This window comes from Artibeus jamaicensis, unplaced genomic scaffold, assembly GCF_021234435.1.
Source record: "Artibeus jamaicensis isolate MK-2021 breed Jamaican fruit bat unplaced genomic scaffold, CSHL_Jam_final contig_519, whole genome shotgun sequence".
Classification (NCBI taxonomy): Eukaryota; Metazoa; Chordata; class Mammalia; order Chiroptera; family Phyllostomidae; genus Artibeus; species Artibeus jamaicensis.
In genome coordinates this window covers 40245331-40265765 of record NW_026521871.1, presented here as the reverse complement: position 1 = coordinate 40265765, position 20435 = coordinate 40245331, and positions in this window count along the sequence as shown.

Below are 20435 nucleotides of genomic sequence, written 5' to 3'. Positions count from 1 at the left end.
AATATTTCACTAGATATTTCAAAGATAAAATTTGATAACTATGTATGCAAGGGTCATGTAAAATGTAGACTACAAAACAAGTATAATCAGTTATTATTAACTTGCATAGATATAATTATAAGATGAAAATTGAACAAAGAACGACTTGGTCAATATACACTTAGGTATTTGTGAATTTTTCAGATTTACTGCCCTATATTTTAGGATAGTGCGTACCCTCTTGTTTTTTTTTTTTTGTACCCTCTTGTTTTTAACCTTAATTGAATTCATTGCCATTGAATGTCTCAGTGTATGTTTCCTTCCATTCAACTTTGTGGCCAATAAATATAATTTATATAAAAACATCAGGGAGTTAAGGGAAAGGAGAAGGCAAGTCACAAATTTTCATCTTTCCTCATGGAAAATGTTGATCTGAATGTCCATCTACTCAAGATCTGATGATAGCCCCAATGATAAATTCACTTTACACTAGAATAAAAAATGGTCATGGAGAACACATTTTTAAAAAGCCATGAAGGAACATATTGTTTGAAATATTAGAGAGATTGAAATGAGAAGAGCTGGATGATCTGATCCCACTGTCTTTATTTGAAGTTGCACTCACAGGTGGGCTGAGTCTAGACACACTGCAGAAGTGGAGGGAGGCAAGAATGTTTTTTGTTTTTTTTAAGCATGGAGTTGTAGAGGAATAAGGAAGGGGTCAGTATCTTGTTTTTTTGGACAGTTGCCTGAGGGTTTCAAGATGTGAGTCAGGACAATAGGTATGGTAAAGGGCCAGGCTGTTCCCAGGTGCAGGAAGGTCAGTCTGACCACCTGCCATTATGGCTGGAGTGAGATGTACAAGGTGGGAGACGGTTTCAATTAAGCCGAAGACTAGCAAGTGAGTTGGGACAACTGAGTCATGGGCAATCTGGCAGGTCAGAAAACTGGCCTGACCCTTTTACATATAAATAAAAATAAAATAATATGTTGAAAAGAAAATTAAAATGAAATAAATAAAAACAATTTTCTTATTATATAAAAGCTTCTAATTCCATATTTTTTTCAAAGATATAATTGACAAGTCTTGGTCTACCTCAAGATTCCTACATTAAAGAAGATGGTCTGAGTTATTATGATAAAGAATGCATATACAACCTAGGAATCATAAGACTATTGTGTATGTGAGAGAATTCTTTATGACTTTTCAGACAAACCTAGGCAACTATTTGTAGATGTATGGTCTGTTTATTGTCAGTAATACTTGCCTATTTATTGTCTGTTCTATAGCAAGTATTGCTTGTGTATATGACACCATAAAATAGATTATATTAAAAAAACATTCAATCTGTCAAATGGCTTTTTTCTTGACACCTTGGCCAAATCACTGGAGAAATTGTTGAGGAAATAATACATGGACAGAGTGAATTTTTTTAAAGTATTTTTTAATCCTCACTTAAGGATATATTTTTATTGATTTTTAAGAAGATTTTATTTATTTATTTTTAGGCAGAAGGGAAGGGAGGGAGAAAGAGAGGGAAAGAAACATCATTGTGTGGTTGCCTCTCACATGCCCCAACTGGGGACCTGGCCCAGAATGTAGTCATGTGTCCTGACTGGGAATTAAGTTGGCAACCCTTTGTTTCACAGACTGGCGCTCAATCCACTGAGCTGCACCAGCCAGGTTTTGTTTGTTTTTGTTTTTGTTTTTTTAATTTAGGAGAGAGAAAAGGGGAGGGAGAGAGAGAGAGAAACATTTATTGGCTGCCTTCTGCATACACTCCACCTGGGATTGAACCACAATCTGTGTATGTGCTCTGACTGGGGATCAAACCCATAATCTTTTGGTATATAGGATGACGCTCCAACTAACAGTGCCACCTGGCCAGACCAGACTGAATTTTAATAAATTTTTCTCATGACGCAGACACAACTGGCAAGTATAACCTCACACAAGTCACATTTTTTGAATTTTAGTTGTATCATAAATGAGAGCAATAATAACTAACTTGCAGGCTGATATATTTAGTTCATCAGGTACTGAGACATTAATGAGACGGAATCATGATTAGAGTTGTAAGGATTAAATGTGTCAAATCTGATAGCCCCATGGCACCATATAGTAGCTATAGCTGCAATATGTCAACTCTATTTTCTGCCACAAAACTCACCCTGTTGACTGTTCCTTTACCCTCAAAATTACCATTAACAGTCACTGGGCATCAATTACATAAAACTACTTTGTGCTGGTAACAAATGAGCCAGGCCTTTAACAATATAAACAAACTGTGTTCCAGGTTATATACAGCTAGCATCCCAACTTTGGATGCTAGACCGGTACCTACCACAGTCACTGCTACCTCAGCTAGGGAATACATGCAGGAAAAATGCTGTAGGGAAACTTTCACTCTTTGTTGAAAACTTTCACCCCAAATCTTCATCTGATCTGATCTGATCTTCACTATGGCAAAACTCAAAGCCTGTATTTGGTACCAGAATTTCTGTGTTCCCTTTGGAGTTATTTCATTTTATGTTATTTCATTTCATTTTATTTTACTTGACTTTACTTTGCTTCTATTTCATTTTGTTTTTGGCTTATGAGGAATATGAGGTAGAGGGCAGGTGCATCTTCCACTGGCAACCTCCCTCCAACAGCTTCCCGGGGGTTGGCGGTGGGGGTGTAGAAATCAGGTAGTTCCAAGCAAAGAGGATTGTGATTTTTACCTTGTTCTATTCAGAATTGTGCTATTTCACCCATGCGAGCAAAACAAACAATAATAACAACACATTCCACTTTTTTTATGATGACCTCATTTTGTTACCTTAGGAGTACATTTTGTGTTTGTCTCAGAATAGAGTTCCTTCTTCTTGGGGGCAGAGGTGACCATGGCAGGGGGACAGAGGAAGGACAGAGTGCTTTACTGCCGACACAGAATGGGGAAGTATTTGTTTGGAAAATGGAGCTATACATATGTAAAAAAAAATGATTAAAATGAACAAAAGTGAACTGAAATCTTGTTTTGATTTTGACAGAGCCCATGCAGATTTGGGGGTTACCAGTGTCCTGAGGAAGGAGGGGGAAGGTACATAAACAATCCTGCGAAGATGGGAGCTATTCCAGGGACTAAGCTGTGAGCATGTGAGTATTGGGTGGGCCACAAAGTCCTTTTGTTTTCTTCCATAAAAGAAAAGACATTTCTCATTTTCACCAATAACTTTATTGATTTGGGTGTTTTGAGTATGTTGGCTATTTCCTGTGTGGTCAGACATTGATTGTTCTCAGTGTCTTGATTTGATTGCTATCAACTTCAACTGGTCTGCCTGGCTGCGGAGCATCTTCCAGTGAGAGATCTCCAGCAAGAAACTTTGCAAAGCACTTCTGACATGTTCGGTCAGTCACAGCACCTTGTCCATGCATTGCACAATTTTTGTGTGTGTGTGTGTTTCATTGCGTTTTTGTTTTTCTTGAAATAATAAAGCATATTATGCTAAAAAAAAGCATAAGTTGCTTATTTTCTTGTATTTCAATATTAAACTAGCTACACAAAAATTCACCATTTTTGATAAGTTTTTCAAAAAATGCACGCTGATATGACAGCTGTCACAATACAATCTAACAAAATTGTTTTGAATGAAGTTGAAGACTAACTGCTGTTAGAGCCATTGTATGGAGAAAACCAAATGGACTTTTTGACCATCCCAATAAATGAAATTTTCTCTGTGCCTGGGAGCATGTGTACACGTTGTGTCTAGTGGGAGGAAAGGGGATGGGTGGCAGAAGCTCATTTACAGGCCAAGATGTGTGGGCAGAACTATTTTTGGGAAACTCTGTTAACATGCACCAGCTACAGAGCACTGTGTATTGAGGAAGGGCCAGATTAACCCTCTGTGAACAATATTACTTCTGGCATTTCAGAGGCATGTTTACTTAGTTGCACAGGAACAGTGCTTGGGGCTTGCTTAAACACATTTCACTAAAGAAGTTATAGGTCTACGGTATTACTGCTGACCATGACTCGCCCAGCCAGAAATTTATGACTTATTACAGCACCTGTTTTTTCTGTCTGCAATTTACATGGTCTAGGTATGTGGGAGGACAAAAGTGGTTCTATGGAAAGTAGCCTCACAGGGTGATCTGATCATAAATTCCTAACTGGGCAGGTTATGGTGGGTAGTCACACCACAGACCTACTATCACTTCTTCAGTAAAAGGCTTAAGCAAATCCTACCCATTGTTTCTGTACATCTAGGTTAATGCTTCTTTGCAATACATCCTTTCAAACCTTCCTTCTAAAGTGTGAGAGTACATAATCATAACTAGCCTCTAATCTGACCTCCAGCTAGCTTTCTCTCACCTTCATGTCATCTTCCTTACTTAAGTCTTTCTTTAATTTTAGATGCATAAAAGAAGCTGCAAAATTGTTATTCTCCAGGGTATTTGATAGCTTGCTTCCCAGCATATATCATCAGTGTGGCTCCAAAAACCTTGAAAAAATTCTCCACAGGTTTGGATGTTGTCATACATGGTCTATGTGTATATACAGGGTCTATGTACATGTATGTAGTGTATATACATGGTCTATACATATTCACATGGTCTGTGTATATTGTTGATGTAAGAAACATTCAACACTGTGGAGTATTTTAGAAGAGATTTTTTTGTATAAGCCCAAACTGATAACAATTGCCTGAGAGCAAGTTCTCATATAATCTACAGAATGACAGTTTTGGAGTTTATGTTATGCATTTGAAATTAAGGAAGGAAGGTAAAGAAGGTTACATGAAGGTGGGAGAAAGCAAGGTGGGAATTGGTTATACCTTCAAGGGGTATTGTTTCTGGCACTTCAAAGGTGTGTTAACCTAGATGAACATGAACGATGGACAAGGCTTGCTTAAAAATCTTTCACTAAAGAAGTTATAGGCCTGGGGCATAACTACCAACCCTGACCTACCCAGTGGGGAATTTATGATTAATTACAGAACAATTTTTCATTCACATTTCCCCTGTTGGTCATAAATCAATGTGAAGGATACATCGATGATCGACCTTTGGTTGGATGTTGTGGTCTCACAGTGCTAGGAAAACTCATTTCTAGGAAATCTTGATATTAAAGTCTTCTTGTTGAAATGGTGAACTGTTGGGGCTGGTGCAATGCTGCAACCATGAAATAGGAATTGAGGCTGTATTTTTCCAAAAGGGGAGGGCAGGTCAATGGGAGGCAGTCAGATCTTATAGCCTTCATTGTAAAACAATACCCTGGATCATTTCCATCCTTTGAATGACCATGCTCTGAATTTTGCCTTCTGTCTCACTTTTTTTTTTGTATTTTATATCTATTACATTGTTTCCACAAATCACTGGGTATTAACAATTATTTTATATATGATTAATAATCATAAGACTTGGACTATGTACAAAAACCCACAGAACAAGTATAACTGTCATTATGACTAATATTATCAGCAGATGTGTGAAGACAAACAGCTGGTTAAACAGCTGAGTTAAACATCAATCAATAGGTATATAGGTCTTGTCAATGTCTGTCTACCTCTGATTTTACTGGCTTCCTGTAACATTCACCAGCTAAAGAATACACTGTGTATTGATGAAGGACCAAATTAACACCATTTAAGTAACTTAATGGAATCCACCAGAAATACTTTTCAAATGGAGCCCACTTCTACATCATCGTCTATAAATCTGAAGTAATCTAAGTGCAGAGAAGGAGGGAAAATGTTCTAGGAGATAATGCTTAAATACATCAGGCCTGGAAGTCACTGTAACCAGTGTATTAAATAGAAAAATTCATGATAGGTGATCTGAGAAAGCTTTCCCCGTGCTCCCACTCTGCCTTTAAAATGTAAGCCATGGAAATGATCCCTCCCCTGCTCCTGGGTGGAAACTTAGGCAAAACTTAGAAAACAAGTCCAGGCTCTTTCCAGTCACTCTCCTATAATAGAAAATCTCACCATCACTTTAAATCACAATTATAAACTCAGGCTATCAATTGAAAACGATCCGTTCCAAAGCATAATCAAAGCACAGAACTTGATTTTTAGGTTACCTCCCTTCCTCTGTGGAGGACTGGGGTGAGAGTGGAACACATTTTTTTTTTTCTTTTTCTTGCCTCATCTTTCCTGCAATTGCTAGCAATTAATTGTCCCTGTCAATGGCCAGGGTAGGAGATGGATGAGGGAGAAGAGAAGAGGCGAGACAGAAAATTTTCACCTGACAGTCCAGGTCTGGAGTTAACCTTGAGCCCCTTGCCCCATATAACGCTGTAAGTCGACCCCTCACTGGCACTTGGTGGAGTGTGAGGAGGCTGCCTTGCTGGTCTTCACTGATTATGCCTCTGTTGATTCAGGTGTGGTGCCTCCTACTGGCCTTTTCCTGCAGCTTCTGCCCTGTGATAGGATGGAGTGGTCAGCACCCCATGTGGTGTGGCTGTGGGGCCCCTTTTGCTCTGGCAAGTCACCTTGGGTAATCACTGCTTATTTTTGGCTCCCGGAGCAAGGCCATCCTTTCAACATGGAAAATTGAACAGCAAATTCACCACAAAAGAGCAATTTGAAGGTAGAATAAGTAAAGCCAAGGATGGGGACTAAAGGCAATAACAAAACAAAATAGTGAAATATTACAAAAGGGTGATAGAGTGCTTTGCCTTCTTTCTTCCAGAGAATGTTTTCCTCATAAGGTTCAGTGAGCTCCTTTCTTTTTGATTGGGCTATTATTCCGGACATTTGGTGGATGGGTAAGAGGGGAGCTATAGGTAAAGGAAGACAGGGGCTGAGAAGGCCTTTCTGAAGGTGAAGGGTGCCTGTTCGGTCCCTTTCCTCCTTCCTGGGGAGAAAGGAGTCTAATATGTGAGGAAAATTAAGAGAAAAGGGAAAATTTCTATGGATAGAGTGGGAAAGGCCCCTCTGAAGGTAGTTGAGAGCTCAGGACAGACCAAGAAGCAGAAACTAGAAATGGATATGATACTATGAACACTTCTGAAGCTAAGTGGGGGCAAGGCAGGGAGAGGGCAGGGAACTAACAGGAGATGATGGATCAGATAACCTGTGTTCTCATCCCCAAACCTCTAGAATGGAAGAATCCACCCCTTCCTTCTATGATTTCCCCTTCCTAATCAGTTAGATCAGTTCCCCTTTTCTCTTGGTTACCCGGTGGGTTTGGGATGGTGGCCATTGTGATTTATAGCTCTTGATGGGAGGCTTTGGATGAGATTTTTGGAAAAGTATCTTGGGAATTAAGAGCTAAATAAATCAATAGGAGGTAAATACTAAATGGGCAGATGGGAAAGGTAGACACTACGGGGAAATAGAGTTCCAAAGACCAAGATCCTTTTTAATACAACTCTGCTCTTTCATGGTGTCCATAGCTGATCTTTGGGCATCAGGCATATTTGCCCTATGGACAGATGAGTCTAAGAAAGCCAGCTGTCAAATGAAGCCCTCAACTCAGCCCTCCCAGGTCTAGTTGTTTCCCAGCTGCAAGGACACTTATCTAACACCCTCACAAGGCATAGAGTTAGCAGATTCCATTCTCCTTTCCTTCCTGGGATGTGGATGTGAGATTCAGACCAAGCCTCTCTGCAGATAAATCCTTTTCATAAATCCACTCTCTCTCTCTCTCTCTCTCTCTCTCCTTTTCTATCTTCCTTAAGGGTCAGTTATCTATTCACTCAGGCCAATGTCATTTATTGATTGTTTTCATGCATTATCTAGAGCTGAGTTATATAATCTAAGCACTGACTTAATATTGCCCAGTTCCTGGCCGTGATAAAACCTCCTTTGTGCGGTTGTGGGAAGGTTGGATTTAATCCTGTCTGCTTAACTCCTGCTAAAATACACTGCAGAGCAAAACTTCCTCAGACTCAGTAATTCCTTATACCCTCTCTTGCAATTGAAATGACTCCTGTCTCCTTATCTCTGTGGCAGAGGAAATGAACGGTGCTCCCTTCCCAAGATAAATGCTGCCACTAATGAGGTGCAGTGGGCAGCAGATCTGTTTCTCAACACCAAAGAGTCTGAATTTGTTGCCTTTTCTACTTTTCCCCACAGAGAAATAAACTCACTACCCATTATAGCAGAGACAGCACTGGAGATTCAGGAGATTTAGAAATCTTTCAGAGCCTTCATTTCCCTGCCAGCACTGAGTTTACCTTTGGAAGGACTTTTTAGGGATTGTATGAGTGTTCAGGGAGTTCTTTGTTGACAAATTTTCTGAAAAAAATCTCACTTGTAGCCCTCTAGACATTTTCCAGTTTTTAGTAGTGCCTTGTCAAGTTAGTGTCTAAATTTCCCCTAAATAGATTAGTATTGTATTTTCAAGCTATTATCTGTTATGTTGCTAATGGAAGGGAAGTTACCAAAAGGAAATGAGGCATTGGTGTTATATGATAGAGAACCTGTTCCTCTGCTAATACCTTCTCAGCTGTGTGCATTCACTGCTCATCTGTATTTTTTGAAGTACCTGAAACCTCAACTGGGACCATCTATGTGAGTCCATTTGGTCTGTGCTTCATATCTGCTTTATATTATTTTAACACTTTCTTGTGCAATATCCTCTATTTACGTTTTTAGTTTCTTCTTTTGTGAAATATCTGCTGGCAAGAGGAAACATTTGGCTAAAACAAACCATCTTTGGCTTCTTCCTCTTCTAGCAGTGTCAATGTGACTTACTATGTCTGAACCTCAATTTCCTGATCTGTGAAATGGGAATAGTTATAACGGTCCCACAGAATGGGAAGTGTTAAGGCACATAAAACTGTGTTAAAACCCTAGCTGGAAGGGTGCTCAATCAATATTTATTTAATGTATAGTAGCTAAAATTATGGACCATTTTGGAAAGTACCTGCCAGGTAAGGTGGTCTGGGGCCAGTGGATTGTTTATCACTATTGTAGTCCGCTCTTCTGGTGGCGATGCTCACAGAAATGTCGGACTTGGGGTAGATAAAAATTCTAACCCACTTTTTGCCCATGCCTACTGTATTCACTGTTCCTTGCACATCTTGGTATCATTTGTTAAACATCATGGCTTTAAAACATCAGTATTTTCACCTTATTCTACCAATTAATAGGATATTCTATGGGAAACGTTCCAAATAATTTAATACATTTAAAACCTGTTGTGAAATAAATTTTGTGTATAAATTGCTGAAGGGAAAAAAAACACCCTATCATTTCAAGGTTCTGGGATTGTCATTAATGCAAATAGTCATGCCCTCATGTATTTATTCACCTGTACATGTATTTATTTTCAAGGCTCATCATTTAGGGAATTTCTCAGAGGAACTAAGTGATCTTTTTTCTTGATAAGGCACAAAAGTTTAAAATTATAAATGATGCCTTTGAAAAAAACTAGGGGAGTGTGATAGTTCCAAATATGTTTCTCAGAGGAGTCACACAGGAGATCTAAGTATTCTACTGAAATAATATAATAATTATATATATCTCAGCCATTGGGAGCCCTCACACAGAGAATTAAAACAGAAATAAGTCTTTTTCTATTCTGCTTTTGGTTTAGTTTGTTCATTAGATTTCATCTAAGAGGCAAATGGACTCATGGACATGGACAACAGTGTGGTGATTGAAGGGATGGGGATACAGTATAATGGGGAAAAATGATAATGGGAAAAATATAATAAAGGTAAATTAAAAATAAAAAAATGAAAGACAAATAAAATGGCTATGAGATGGTTGGTGCAAAATTAATACCATTTTCAACACTTCTTAGGCTCAGAAACTTATAACAGATATTACTGAAAGAGAGAAAATGATATTAGGGTAAAGCAAAATTAAATCCGTATCAAATGTAGGAAACATTTCCTTTCTCACTCAATTCTACTTTTTATCTCTTCTTATACCTCAGTTAGTTCCTTTTTTACTACATGTTTTATATGCTTTGTTACTTTTCAAATTTTACTGGTATTACAAAGTTGCTAGTTCAAAATGTTTATTGGTTTTCTTTAGTACTTTTTAAAGTATGATTTTCTCTTCTTGAGTACTGGTCTCTCACTCATAGTTCAGAATATTTTACTAATCATCATCTTGTTGGTGGTGCCTTTTAAATTTTTAGTACCAATCATAGGTATAAATTATTTAGAGTTTAAATGAAATTATTTAGAGTTTAAAAGTACTGTCCTAAGCATTTTTCATGCACTGGTGGGAGTTTTTACATTACCTCTGGAAGGGTGTTAATTCACTTTTAAATGAATGAAATCTTTTCTGGCTTGGTGTTTTCCAAAAACAGGTGGGTCAGTTTTTCTTGGCTGCCCGTATTGTCCAGCTTGTTTGTATCAGATTCCCTTTCTCAGATCCTTCAGTTGGAAAGGAGGCTCTTGCCACCATCCCTGGAGGAGTTGCCAGGATTTAGCAGATCATGGAGGTTCCGTTGGACAGAGGGCATTCATTCCGTCTTTGTTTACCCAGCTGTGAAATTCTGAACCCTGAAATTTTTCTGGATATTTTGAAGTTATCTGCACTGCATAGAATTACTACAGCTCCCATCTATGTTTGAGTAGTAAGAATAGATTCTGACACTTGTCCAATTATGGACCGATATTATTAGTTTAAGTACTTTTATTTTTCATGTATATTTCAATAGGCAGCTGAAAAAAAATGAATCAATCTCTGCTATGTAGTTTCCCCAAACTTTGAAACTACTTTTATTTATTCTTTTATTTTTCTTATTCTTTAAATGTCATATTATTCACAGAATTATTGAAATCGGCTCTAACCTTTTCATGTGCCACCACAGAGATGTTGCTGTAAAGATCCCTGATAAAGTTGTTAAAAATATATGCATTAAAAAGTTTTTTATTGGCTAGAGAGAGAGGAGGAGGAAGGAAGAGAGAGGGAGAGGGTGAAACGCCCATTTGTGTTTCTATTTATGCATTCATTGGCTGCTGCTTCTTGTATGTGCTCTGACTGGAGGTTGAACCCACAAGCTTGGCATATTGGGACAGTGCTCTGACCAACTGACCTCCCTGGCCAGGGCTAAAAATATTTTTATCATTGGTTGGAATGTTCACTGTGCCAACCCAGAGCTGGTGAGTGAATATGTATTTTCTCTAAAATGAAAGTTATAATAAAAACACAGGCTTCTAATTTTGTTGTCAGGTTTTATTATTATGACTTGTGATAAGTCAGGAGAGAAATTTAAGACTCGTAAAGGGCTGGCTACAAGTTTCTGGCTCGCTTCCCACTGTTGTGGCATACGAATGCTAAGAATAAAGCCATCATCAGGAGATCAGTAAAAAGGAGATCAGTAAAGGAGATCAGTAAATGTGTTCGTGCTGGATAATTATTTCACCTAAAATATCTGAAACCTCATGGTTTTAAACTCAAGTTTCTCTAACTCATTCATTCAGCAAATACTCACTAAGTACCTGATGTGTTTTAGGTACATACCTGCTAGCTGGGATTCAGTAATGAAAGACCACTGCTTTCATGGAAATCACACTCAGTCAAGGGACACAGGCAATAATACATAATCAAATGAAGTAATTTCACAAGTGTTAAGGGTTAAGAAGAAAGAGAAAGTGATGGAGTGATGGGGAAGAGGAGACAGCGTTAGCTTAAACAGTCACTAAGGCCTCTCCAAGGTGAATTTTGATCTGAGGCCAGGATTATAGAAAGAAGTCATTCAAACAAAACTGGGAAATGATTTTCAGGCAGGGAAAGAGCAACACAACTTTCTAAGGCAGGTAAAATTTCTGTGTATGTTCCAGAGACAGAAAGAAGCCCATGAGGTGAAAGTATCACAGAAGAGGGAGACCCACGTGGTGGATGAAATTGGAGGGCCCCACAGAGGCCAGGGCACGTAGGGTCTTAGCCTATGCTAAGAATTTGTGGTTTCAAGTGTGATCATAAACCGCTGGAAGATTTTAAAGAAAAATGTGTCAGGATCTTATTTATATTGGGTTGGCCAAAAAGTTCATTTAGTTTTTTAATGTAAAATAAAAGACACATTTCCCATTTTTACCAATAACTTTATTGAGTTGAATATTTTGAATATGTTGGTTTTCTCCCATGTGGTAGAATACTGCTTGTTTTCAATATCTTGATTTGATCATTATCAACTTCAACTGGCCAGCTGACCATGGAGCATTGCACAGTGAGAAATCTCCAACATGGAACTGTGCAACCCACTTTTGACACATTTGATTAGTCACAGCATCTTCTCCATACACTGCACAAATCTTTTTTTTTTTTTTTTGCGTTTCAGTTGCGTTTTTACCTTTCTTGAAACAATAAAGCATAATATGCTGAAAATGTTGTGTATGTTCCATCTTCAATATTAACACGGCTACACAAGATTCACTAATTTTGATGTTTTTTTTACAATGCACACTGACATGACAGCTGTCACAATACAATCTAACAAAAGTGTTTCAAATGAAGTTAAAAACAACCAAGCACTACTAGAGCCATCTTATGGGAAAAAACAAACTTTTTGGCAAATCTAATAATTTTAAGAGATCACTTTAGCTGTTTGTGTGGAAAAGACTTAAAGTGGGGAGGCTGGGATTTGGAAATAGTGGTCAGGGGCTATTGCACAGCACTGCGATGCTGGCTTATATAGCACTGCAAAGGGGAAGCAGCAGACTGAGAATAGGTGTGTTTTGGAAGCAGAGCTGAGAGCATCTGCTATCCAGAGAATTGCTGTTTAGCCAAGGGCAATGATCACCTTTTATTTTTCAAACAGTATGAAAAGAAACATTTGAGACAAATATTTGCCTGCTTCCCCACCAATTCATTTTATTTTCTGTATTACATTTATTTCAATCCACAGAATGTATTTCTTTTTGATAATCGTTCATTATTTTCATACATATTATTCATTTAATCCTTATCCCAGCCCTCCAAGAGAAGCAATGCAGATTATTTTTAAATTTATTTTATTTTTCAATTAATCATTTACAATTATGTTAGTTTCACGTGTACAGCTTAGTGGTTAGATATTTATATAACTTATGACGTGGTCCCCCAGATAATTTCAGTACCCACCTGATTACAGGATCTATATAGAAACTGAGCTTCACCTAAGACCAGATGACTCACCCAAGAAGGCCCAGTCAGTGAAGCTATAATTTGAGATTCAAAGCTCAGTCCATCAGGTTGCTTTCCTCTAGTTGAGCACAAAGAGATGGAGCAGATGAAGTTGGTCTCCATTTTCTCCCTTCATTTGCAGTTATTTAGAAGTATGTCATCTGCCCTCACCCCTTCCCACACCCCCTTACTTCTCCTTGTCCACTGGAATGGTTCTGGGGAGGAAAGTTGAAGACATATGTTTTTCTCTTCCAGTTTTATTTGTCAGACCTGTGAAATACTGAGATTAGGCATTCTCCTCATCACTTCATTTTATTATGCTATGGCTAGGAGCTCTCTCTCTAACTTATTGCTTTGGATGGAGGTCTACAAAAAACAAGAAAGCAAGGAAGAAAGATAGAAAGAAAGAGAAAGAAAGAAAAAAGAAAGGGAAAGAAGGAAAGAAGGACAGAAAAGGAAGCCACAGGAGAATGAATCATCAAGGAAAAAGCCTTTGGAAAGTAAGCATTACTCACTCAGTATGGACAATTAAGAGTAATCAGTGCTTACTCAAAAGCCATGATGTACTCAAGCGATGAGAGTTATGGAGAAATGATAAGAGTAGTAAAAGTGATACTTTAACAATCAAGTTCCATTCAAATAAGTTAAATTCAATGAGTAAAGCTGGGTTATCATTGACTACAGCACACTTACTCTCAGGGAGTCTGGTGCATGCAACCCCAGATTTTTCATAAATCTGCAAGAGCTTGTGATCACCTCTTTAGTTTGCAGAGGGAACAACTGATTATTTCTTACCAGAAAGTATGATAGATTGATTGTGAGGACAACAATATATAAATAATTTAGTATTCTACCAAATTTATTATTAGTTTTATTCGTTGTTATTCAACAAATAGCTACTTAGTCTCTTCTGTAATCTAGGCACAGCAACAAAGTGGTCAGATTCTGCTCTTTCTCTCTCTTCTCACTCTGAAGTCCCTGGCCATCTTGCTATTTTTTGCACATTCCATGATAATCCTCAGAGCCTTAGCCTTAGCGTATGCTGTTCCCCTGCCTGAACCCTCTTCTTCCAGAATTTCATTTGACTCCCTCCTGCACTTCCCTCAGGTGTACCTCAACTCCCACCTTCTCAGTGAGTCCTTCTCTGATTTTTCCCTCTGAAATTTCATCCCCATCCCCCACTACCACAACACATAAACACTTTATATCTTCCAGAGTCTTCCCCCCCCCCCAAATATAAGCTATATAGAGAGAGGGATTTTCATCTTGATTGTGTCTTCTAGACCAGGGCAGTGCCTGTCACATGGCGGGCAATAATGTATTTTGAGCAGATGAATGAATGAAATTAATCTCTGTATCAAGGAACTCGAAGTCTAAAATTTCTGTGATCAGTATAATCACTGTCATGAAAAGGTCAGCAAAGGGTATCACGAAGTACAGAGGAAAGGTGGTAACTCACAGTGGGAGTGGGGTGTCAGGGATGTCTGCCGTGGGGAGATGCTGCTACCCAGGTACCCAAAAGTTGACTGGGAATTAGTCAGGCAAAAGAAGGATACTGGTTAAATTGTAAAACTTTGACTTAGATTTAATCACGGACATGAAGGAAGGATCATGTGCTCATCTGAACACATAGCTAGATCTACATCCATAAAACAAAAGTAAATAAAAACTAAGAAGCACCTTTCTAGTTACCATGAGACATCATCACATTTAAATCTTTGAATTGTGATATTTACACAGATGAGATACTGACATGAGCTCACTTCTGGGATATTTATAAAATCACCATTAGCCTTCACTTGGTTTATCACTCAAGATTCACAAGTTTGTTCTGGCCGGGTAGCTCAGCTGCTTAGAGCATTGTCCCAACAGGACAAGGATGCAGGTTTGACCTCCAGTCAGGGCACCTGCAAGAAGCAACCAATGAATGCATAAATAAGTGGAAAAGCAAAACTAATGTTTCTCTTTCTCTCTCTCCCATCTTCTTTCCCTCAAAAATCAATAAAGTAAAATAGTCACAAGTTTATCAATCAAGAAGATTTTATTTCTCTCCTACACACTATAACTTACGTTACCTGGAACCTTAGGTGCGTGATCAGAAGCATGTGCTAGAAGTTGAGATTCAGATCAAAACTGTAGATTTCCTAAATATTTATGTTATAAGTGATTTATTAATAACTGTTTATTATTGAACAAGTGACAACTCTGAAAGAACGAACATAAAGGTGATGCATGTTTATAGTAATATTGTAAAAGATTAGGTAGAGAGTAATATTGCAGAGAATTAGGTAGCAGAAAAAAGTAATTTATTTGCTGTTATCGAATCCTTCCTTACGCCTATTTTTCGCATAGGAGACAAAACATTGGTTTAACTACTGTCCCTTATCAGCACCCAACTGGGAAAGGCATCTGCCACTGGAGTTGAGAGTAGATCTCTATAATCTGAGTCAGGCTCACTTAGTTCCTTGAGGAACTTCTCAGGGACACACACTCCTGTTCTTAAGTGAAAAGAACTGGAACATGTCATGGGGTTAAGGATAACAGGGAGAATTAAAAAAAGACAGCCTCTGATTGCTGGCTGCTATCCCTCTATAGAGACCACACTGTTCTTTGAGGCAGAGGCCTTAATTACATAAACACACCTCCCAGTAAAGAGTAAAATGCTGATTTCCCAGTGCCAAAGGAACAAAAGTTCCAATTTCTACTTAAGGAAACAGAGAGTGTGCCCTTGTCCATAGCGTGTTCTAGCTGTGGGCTGCTCCAGACAGTGTTGCTCCACCGCTCAGCTGGTTTCTGTGGTAAATTGGATTGCCCTAGCAACCCTAACTTCGCTCAGACGGTTGTCTTTTGCAGAGTTAGCGATATAAACGCAAGTTTGTATTGGAACAGGATAGCATGGAAGTGGAAAATGCAACCAAATTATGAACATACCTTTAACATTTCACATTCAAGGGTTATCCTTTTGACTCTAACATTCAAGTGATTGTATATACATGGTTTACAACTTTGTTTGCATTTTAATATTACCTGGGGCACTTTTTAATAATTAACAATGCTGGGTCCTTCGCACAGAGACTCTTATTAGTTGATCAGGATGGGACCTGATTCCATTTTTATTTCTCTGACATGCCCAACCATTCTCAATATAATATCACAAAGTTGGGGGCACTGGTACCTCTAAGAACTCAGAGCACTTGGCTTTCACACTATCACCTTCTACCCACATGGCCCTACATGCATCTCTTAGCATTCCTGAGTCTTACCTTTCTCATTTTAAAAGTGAGAATATCAGTGTTTACTTATCCCTTTTTTTTTGTCTTCACCAAGGGACATTTTTTTCATTGCTCTTAAAAAGAGAGCGAGGGAGAGAGAAAGAGAAACATCAATGTCAGAGAGAGAAGCATCAATTGGTTGCCTCCTGTATATACCCAGACTGGGGATTGTACACACTTGGACTAGGGATCAAACCTGCAACCCAGGTATGTGCCCTGACTGAGAACTGAACTTGCAACTTTTGGTTGCAAGACGATGCTCCAACCAATTGAGCTACACCAGCCAGGTCTCCACTTCTTTGAGTGTGAGTTTCTTGGAATCAAGCAAAATAATATCTTTCAAGTACATTGAAAGTATGTTTTCAAATGTAATACATGTCATATTTGAGGACATATGTGGAAACTCAAATATCTTTTTAAAGTGTGCTGAGGTGGCTATTTGTTATTTGTAACTGCCTGCCATCTATATTATCTTGGGTTTGGAAGCAGTAGGCCAGACCTCATTTTCACATGTGACCCAAACAGACCTGGCAGAAGGTCCTTCCCTATAGGGCTGGAGAGCTTCTGTAGTCGGGTTTCCATTCACTCCCAGCCCCAGATCCAAGATCTGTCTGCCCTGAGATTCTTGGCATGGCCGAGTCTGCAATTGCCCCAGAGCCTCTGAATTTCCCAGCTGCACTCTCTGCCTTCCTTTTGTCATCACACAATTGCAACTACTCTCTTTTACACTAAACTGAAATGATACAGCCTTGACCTCTTTCAAATAGGTCATCGCATTGACATTTCCTCAAAGACCCAGGTTCTCCACAGACTCCGGCAGTCTGAGGACAGGAAGGGGAGGCTACTCCACCACTCTCACCCCTGCTGGCTGACTTTTTACATTCTCCTTTCTTCATTCTTCATGGGCTCCTCCGAGCAAGTGGTCCCATGCCCCTTTCATAGCATACATTCTCTTCTTTAACATGCCCAGGAAGAGAGGGGATGATCTCTTAGAAGAAAAGATCAGGAGAAATCAAGAACTTTCTTGGTGTGTTAAGTATTCAATCCAGGAAGGAAGGCTGCAGATGGGATAGAGGTATTGCTACAGGTTCCAGCCTTGGGTCCATCATTTTATGACCTTGGGCAAGTAATTTAACTTCTCTGGGTCTCAACATCAACATCCGTAAATAGAATTCATAAGTTGATTGTTTTAAATAATTAAGAGTGCTATATGTCAAGTCCTTTATAGGTAGCAGACAATTTTAAATGTTGAATAATGAGGCCAATGATAAGAATGAAGAAGCTGGGCTGTGCACTTAGTTTGAACAGTCCTTTTGTTTTGTTTTGTTTCGACTCCAGTAGCGACTGCAGATGGCCTGGAAGCAAATGCTTTTGCACATCAGTGTTGGGTGACCATACCTACCAAGGGAAGAGCCAGGACACAGAGCTGTGGATTGGTAGGATCTTCTGATTTCATGGATCTTTTGTTCTTCTAAAACAAGGAATTTATTTTGTGCCAAAGAGGGTTACGATGAACAGGCTGTGATTGTCCTGCTGGGAAAAATGTTTTTCTTTCTCATTATTCTGTTGCACATGTGTACACACACACACACACACATTTGGGTGAATCAATGTTAACTCCATCACCAGTACAAAAGGCAGGAAGTTGTAGCATTGGTGTGAAAATGACCCATTGTTATCCAATAAAATGCATCATTGTGAACTCGTGCTTCTACAAAATTTTTGCTGTATTGGCTGTGGGGCTCTGTTAAGAGACTAGGAGAAGGGCATATCCTCAATTTTCAGCTTTTATATGTACAGTTTCTGTCGATTTTGATGCCAACCTGGAGAGAAGTCATCTCATGTTTTTCAACTGGGTAAGGCAGGTGCTGCAAAGACCTATCTAAATTTGATAGCAAGGGTGTGTGGTGTAGTGATTAGTGACTTACTCTCTCCACCTCCCCTGATATTTGCCTGGGTCAAACATGTATTGATTTGGGTTGCTGCCTGGCAAGATGGTGCTGTAATTACAGAACAGACACTGTGAGAAGTGTGGCTACTCAGAGAAAGTGCCCAGAGGGATCATTCTTCTGAACTTTAATTGGAGGGTAAGTTAGGGTAGTCAGGAATTTGGGATATGTATATTTTTCTTGGCACAAGATTAGTATTTGAATGGATCTGGGAAGTGAAAGGAGGCTTAGAGATTGAACATGAGGGGTTAGTTATATGGGCTCAGCGTACCCAATATTAAGCCAACAGCTGAGTCCACAAAGGCACAGAACAGGGGGACTTGGAGTCTCAGGTTGAACTTTCTGGTGTGTCTGTGACACTACCTAGACATAATAGCTCGTGTTCCTGACAGATGAGGTGGGCTTTCGATGGTTTTGAAGCTTGGACAAGTTACTTTGCTACTCTGACACTCATTCTTCATTTTTGAAGGTGAGAATATAATACCTACAAGGCAGGCATATCATATGAGAGGAGGGCTTCTACGAGTTATAATAATTCAAAATGCACATAATTCAAGACTAATCCTGAAAGTAAGAGGCAAAGCCTTGATGAAGGCTGGAGGCAGGCTGCCTGAGTTTAAGTTCTACTTTGGCTACTCAACTTTTCCTCAAAATGGGAATAATAATAATAGTCCTACAACATTGGATGTTTTGTGAAAAATAAAGGGGATAATATCTATGAAGTGCTTAGTCAGTGTTCAATAAGTATTAGCTTTCACTCTAATAATTATTATTTTCCAGCAAAAGTAGCACACCTACAAGTTACCAAAGCATAAATACTATTTAAAATTCTCTAGGCTTGTCATTTAAATTCAGCTATTCCTCATACTCTTTAAAATTGGGAGATATTTGCTACATTTGAAGTTTTATAAATAAAGTCAGAATGTGTTGATAACTTTATATTAAATTACTTCAAATTTGCATAATTAAAGTTGGCATAATTTTAATTTCCATAAAATGTAAAAAGCTCTGGATCTCACTGAGTTATTGTGAGCATTAAACACGCTAATGTACATCTGTCTCACTTAGCCCAGGGCCTGGAATTGTTAATAACAATGACCTTCAGGCAGTGAAAACTGAGATTGGACACTTGGGATAATTACTTTTTCCCCATCATGCCTTGCAGTAATTCACCTAATAAATGTCTGTCCTTTTCCATTCTAGCACAGAGCTGGTTTAGGAGCATGAGGGAGAAACTTTGTAATTGTTGCCTACATATTCCTATGTCCAAGAGTATTTCAAGAAAGTACCACAAACTTACAAACTCCATCAGACTCTTCAAAAATCCACTCTGAGGGGTTGCTGATACTTGGGATAATTTCCTTATCTTTACAGCTTGGGCAAAAAGCATGTGAAATTTTAGGTTTTAGGCATAAATATCTTAGTATATGGGAAGTTGGTAAAAAACAAGTCCTCAGAACTCCTGCTTTCTGTATCACACTGACCTGAACAATGTATATAAGTTTTTAGTATAGACTCCAAAGTCAATTTATTCACTGTGGGTAAAAGTTTGTTGAAGTTTGTGCTAGAGACCAAAGGGAGTCTTGATCGTCTTCAACTCCTCCAAATCAAATTGTATGTATGTATGTATGTATGTGCCTATCTATCATGTATTCATTATCCATTCATTCACCTAACTTATGTTAAGACTCTGTGTTAAATGCTATGCTAAGTTCTGGATAAAAAGAGAAATAATGAATGGCTCATAGGCTCTTAACATACACACAGTCCAGTATGGGAGGGACTGATAGTCTGTTCTAATAGAAAGGAATAATAGTGCAGTGATAAGGGATGTTATGAAAGCCAAGGGAGAAATATTTAACTCAGCCTTGGGAACGAAGGCAAGAGAATCGGAAGAAGCTATGTTAGAGCTACTTGGAAAACAAGGACCTCTGAAAGATCCCAGAAAAAACAGATTATTTTTTCACTTACTTTTATTTTTTATTTATTTGATTTTAGAGAAAGGGAGGAAGAGAGAGACATTGATTTGTTGTTCTACTTATTTATACATTCATTAGTTGATTCTTGTATGTGCCCTGACCCTGGGGGTCAAACCTGCAACCTTGGCGTATTGGGATGATGCTCTGACCAACTGAGCTTCCTGGCCGGGGCATAAAACAGATTTTTAAAAATGAACTAT